Genomic DNA, 6,000 nt, shown 5'->3' with positions numbered 1-6,000 from the left:
AAGGGATGGCTGTAAGATGCATTTCATTCTCGCTGCATGCACTCTGCTAGTGAATACTCTGATCACCAGACACTAACCGTGTGTTGTGCACAAATCCTGCTGGTGGAATAAATCCTCTTCCCACAATTAGAGTACACCCCTGCACTGGTTTTTGCATGTAAGCAGTCGGAGCACAGCCATGTGTGTTTCTAAAGCAGCAATGGCCAATCCATGAGGCCCAGTTCCAGCAGGTGGTATTTGGGGTGTACACAATTGCTGGGAAATTTCATCTAATTTAATTTCTTTATAATATTCCTTCAGGTCCAGTCTGGTTCCTAATGAATATCTATCTCATGGATTGATAGAGCACTGTCCAAGTGACTCCCATTTTGTTGCCACTGTCAGATCAATCCCCAAATGGTGTCCTGCTGCATCCCTCTCCCTCTCACACCAACACACTGCCACTTACTTGCCTATACTTGCAGAATGAAACTCTTTTATGGAGAAGTAATTTTTCCAAGTGCAAAGCTGCCATACACAGAGGATGGCAGTGAGGCCAAGATCAGCACAATTCACAAATTAAACTGGAAATTCAGCGCCCAGTTCTTTATTACTCTTTTCATACCCTTACTTTGGCTGTAAGGTATCAGCCAGATGAATTGGTAACTGATCACTCTCTGTGTGAAGGTGTAAACAGAAATACAAGTTACTTACATGCAGGGAAGAGTCAGTCCCTTATTTTTTTCTGCACTAGAAACTGTAGTGCCCTACACAGAAAGTGCTGCAAAAGCTCAATGGCTTTAGACAACTCCAAGCTTAAGACACTTCCTAGAATATGTTATGCCTGATTTCCCAAATGGTTGCACCACTCCCCACCAGCCTATCTCCACTGACTTTGGTGAGACCTGCTAACTTACACTGCGTGGCAGCATCAGCAGTGCCATGAGAGATGAACCAGGGCCACGGAGAGTCTGGACTGCTGTGGAGATGAAGGTGCTGTGTCCTTATGAAACCTGGTGTTCTGCTCAGGAGTCTGTGCAGCAAGGGATTCACTGTCTGCTCAGCACTGCATCACCTGTGCCATACCACCACTTCTCCTTGGGTTACATTTCAAGGAGTTGTGAAAAGCACATTTAAAAAACTCTGCCATTGTCCTGTACTGCTATTAATATATGAAAAATGGCTTTCTGAGTCTCCTTGATGCTGAGCTCAGCTCTGGACTAGCAGGAATCCCATCTTGTTCAATACCTTGTTTTCCTTCTCTGACCAAGTTCCTGAGTTTCTGGATAATAAATGGATACAGTGTAGCCCCTTTTTGATATTAAGTGTCATTTGCACACCCAGGTCTTGGGTGTCATGCTAAGAGCTAAGAAAATCAGAAGACACCAGAAAAAAAAAAAAGAAATCAACATTGTTAGGGTGATAGCTCATCTGGCAGAGTGATATCAAGAAATACAACACACCCCTCAGTGGCTCATGCTCCAGTTTCAAGAAGATTCAGTGCCATGGGTGTTGAGGTGGAAGGCAGAAATGGGTGTCAGATACAAAACACAGGTACCATCATACAGGGTGTTTGCACACATTAAACATTGAAATGCTCAGTTTGGAAGTGACTGGAAGTTTTCATTCCACAGATTTGGAGTCACTGGATGAAATGACATGAAACCCACCAAGTTCACATTCACATAAAAAAACCAAACTACATGGACAGATGTCACCGTGTCTTTCTGGCATTTTCAGCAGGTTGGGCAGGGTTTAAACAGGTAAGAGAGTGGAACAGGCTCCATGGCTGCCATCGTGGAGCTCCCCTGCTAGAACTGACTTGAACAGAATTATGATTCCTTCTGAACAAACTGCAGCCCTGTCCTGTCCCTCTCCATCAGCCTGCAGCTCATTAGTGGGGCAGCATGGGATCCCTGCATTGTCACTCTGCATTTGGCACCTTGGAACTGGAAAATGTCTTCACTCAGCTCTGCCAGCCCAGTGCCCAACTAGCAAGTCATGAGAATGAGTGCTTTTGGAAACACTGTGGGGGTGAGAGGAGGGAGGCAGTTAATGAGTAGTGAGAACTGAATGCAACTGAAGAAGGAAGATGTTCACAGGTAGGACCCCACAACCCCGTAAATCATGCTCTCTGTCCAACCTGCTACTGTAGCTGGGCATTTGATGTGGAGCACTGATGTGTGAGAATGAGCACAAGCTCTGCAAGGCAAGGCTGCAAATCCTGAGCTTCTGTGCAATGGCTCTTACTCTGCATTTGATATCATCATCCAGTAATCATATTTTAATAAGGGAGTAGAACATGCTAATTGTTTTTCTTCTGCTATTCTACATGGCTGCAAATTAAAGGGACACCAGGGAAGCAAGAATTGCAGCCCTGTGCTTTAGGATGGTGCACACTTGCTCAATACAGCTTGAGTGTTTTGTCACAGCCGCTTCATTTGTACAGTGTGCTTTGTAGCCTATGGCTTGTAACAAAATGATAGATGGATTGCTTTTGTCATTGTGCCACCAGATTGGTGAGGAAAATACTAATGGCTTTGGTAGCTTAAAGTAAGTGTACATTAGGAAGTTATGGCATTTTCATTTCATCTTAACAGCACATTTCCTGAGACTATCTGGAGAAAAACTGCTAGATACAAACTACACTCCCGTATTTGAAAAAGAATTGCAAGAAAGTGAAAATAATTCTAAGAGGCATTGCTAGTTACAATTCTGGTGCATAACTAATGTAAATTTGCCTTATGTTATAAATGAAACATTTGGTTCTGTAAATTCTGGCCCCTGTTTCAAAAAGTCTACAGCTGATATTCTGAGACACATATTAGAATCTTCCAACAAAAACTGCTAGGAGTTTGGTGAATCCTGACAATTAAATATATTCTTGTATTTCAACTTCCTCCCATGTGCTGAGTCCTCTGCACACCTCAGGCACTGCAGTACCTTCCTGTCAGGGCTCTCTGGCCCTTGCAGAGCTCTTAAAAAATGGATTCCAGCTTGAAGCACAATTTCTGTTGACTGGTAATTGGTCACCAGCACATGGTGGTGGTACCTTGTGTAGCAGCAAACTGAGGGCTGGCTGCTTGCAGGGCTGCAAGCAAGTAAAAATAACATTAATTTCTGTGATATTTATTTCTATGTCCAGGATAAGACAAGGGAAAGAGACAGCAGGTTTGAGAAAAACTTGCCTATAAATATTGGCAATTATTTAAAAAAAAAAAAAAGAATTCTTATCTCTCAGTAAAACCTTGCTGTCATATATGACACTAAACATTTGAACAAGTGAATTTTCACACTGCATAGAATGATTTAGCACTTTCTTACTTTCTGGGAAAGTTTTTTAGCAAAGCCAGCAGGCTGGGGCTGAATACTGGCATGATGGATCTTTTTAGAAATAACTGTTAAAAGAAACTGTGTTCTGCAAGTCCAACCCTTTTACAGGGGAACAAGGACAGCAATGTGTGAGCACTGCTGCGTGCTGTAGTGTGGTTTTGTGCCTCGTGTTGGCGGAAAAAACAAGTCGATGGTGGCACAATTTGTAAAGCAATTACTGCTCCTGGAATTGATAGTCTGGCACTGCTGACTGGGTCTAACAGAGTCAGGTGTTTGATGGCAGCACTGCCCAAACTGGGACAGACAGCAAGCTAAGTGCTGTCCTGAACAGCAAAGAAAACATGACTTTTTTTCTTTTTTTTTTTGCTCTAAATTAGCAACACTGTAGTTTTTATTTGGACTTCAAACTTACATAGACACCAAAGCAGTGTGTTGCTCTGCGGTCAGTTTACATTTTTAAAAAAGTAACAATGCTAGATTGAAAAGAAAACAAAAAGTCACTGAATTTGCTCTAGCATGGAAAAGACCACAAACTCTGGGAGCTCACTGTGCCATGTGACCGGCCTTCCCCTGCCCATGGATGGTGGATTATCATCAAAGCTATTTGGGTATATGCACATGACCTCACAAAAATGTGCACTAGCAAAAATATACTTTTTCTCAAGCCAAAAAGGGAACAAAATTTTTCATAAAAGAGACCTAAGACTTGCTCTTGTGCTAGTGATTGGATTAGGTAATGACTAATTAGATGAGGTCATCACTTTCTATGTCATATATATACAGTATTTATGGAGAATTTACTCATTCTAATTAACAGAGTAGAAATAGTTTCTTGACAAACTTCATTTTCCTGAAACTAAGAGCCTTGAATTTGTTCCACTTTTGATCTTTCTTTGGTGGCTATGTTTGCTTTACATTAAAATAACTTCTAACATTCCCATTAAGGATAATCCCTCCAGCAGCCACAGTATGACATTTCTATATTAATCTTTTAAGCATTTTAGAAAAGCAAGGTTTCATGTTTTAATAATCACAGTGTTTTTCTCTGAGGAGTTGTAAAAATTTATGGGGCTTTTCTATCCTATTTGACTTCTACATCTTTAGAGTTTGGTGCTAATGGCCCATTCAGCCCGCTTACTCTTTGACTCCTTCTTTATTTCTTTTTCATCTTCTTACAAAAGAAAAATTGCTTCCGTGCCTTACTCTGTTGCAGATGCTGCTCAAGTGGTAAGTAATTTCAATTCAACTGGCTGAAAAAACCTCAGTTCACCCTCATCCCAGAATCACTTGGGGGTCTCCAATGTAGACATGTGCATACAAATCCTTTAATTCATAATTAAGAACAAAATGTAGCCAGTTGTTTAAAGCAGAAAGAGCAGCAACATCAATATAAGTACACACATTTTTAACAGTTTATTGGCTTGTCTTAAAAAGTATGTTTTCCTGCTCTAATATTTTATTTAATTCTTGCTTTTTTTAGCAGAAAAATAAAAGTAATAGATGAACCATGTTTATCATAATTATTAGATGATCATTAAAATGGCTCACCAGTGCCCCGGGAACATTTTTGTCCCGTACTACTCATAATTTGTTCTATGCAGAGCCAGGCAAGACATTGCAACTAATAAAAATCCAGCCATGCAATCACAGTAACAAAACAAACAAATTCCTCACTCTGCCATCCAGATCTCTCTCACTGCTCATGCCTTCACTTCCTGAGAGCCAAAAAATCTGGGCCCTTTTGGACAAAGTAATTTCTGAAGAGAGAAAACATGCCTGCCTTAAGTCAAGATTGCATCTGGTAATTTCCACTGCTAAAATCCCTGCAGAAAAGGAGCTGTAGCATCTCAGTTAGGCAAGTCTCAAAGCATTTGTGGTTACAGAGAATAAAACAATATTCTCAGTTCCAATGCAAGTGGAGACACTTGGTGAGATGAATTTCTTGTGAGATGTTGCACTTGATTTGCTCAAGCAGCAAACTGTCAGAAACAGAGGCTTACTCCTTACTGCAGCCACCACCTTGGCTGCCCCACAGAGACCAAGGGGGTCAAAAAGGGCTGAGAGGATAAAGAACAGAGCAGTCAGCAGCACATCAGAATGTTTGATAATGAAAGAGACAGGAGTTTCAGGGGCTGGGAACACCCACCAAGGAGAGTGTAGTAACTACAGAGGAGTGGGAAAATGTAATTTCTATTGCATATTCAAGACAGTAATTTAAGAGATAAGTGCCAAAAGATCTGCAGCATCCAGAAATTGTCAGAGTTGTCTTGCTACAGGTTCCTCAGTGATCTTATCCTGGGTGTTTCATAACAGATGGAAAGATAGCTGGAATGCATGTTTAAGAATAGACACGGAAAAAGCAACTGTGTTTTGTACCAGAAGACTCGAGCCCTGCTCAAAACCAGCAAGGGCACAGCTCAGTCACCAGCAGCAGCATCAGCCCTGCTCAGTGCCCTGGCAGCCAGCAGGCAGATGGGTCTCCCTCAGCACAGCCCTGTGATTTACTGCACGCACACAAAGCTGGAGTAACTCGAGTGCCTCCTGGGTGATTTATAGAGGCGTGGGTTGCTCATCTAAGCAGAGGAGTGGGATGCAGAAATGCTTGTGCTCTAACCAGTTTCCGATGTGGAATCTTGCGGCCCAAGGCACACCAGGTTGTTTCTCAGCCTCTGTGCAAGTTGCCAAATC

Source organism: Pyrgilauda ruficollis, unplaced genomic scaffold (genome assembly GCF_017590135.1).
Source record: "Pyrgilauda ruficollis isolate IOZ18807 unplaced genomic scaffold, ASM1759013v1 scaffold9, whole genome shotgun sequence".
Lineage (NCBI taxonomy): Eukaryota > Metazoa > Chordata > Aves > Passeriformes > Passeridae > Pyrgilauda > Pyrgilauda ruficollis.
The sequence above is the reverse complement of the archived record's forward strand: the minus strand, read 5'-3'. Positions refer to the sequence as shown.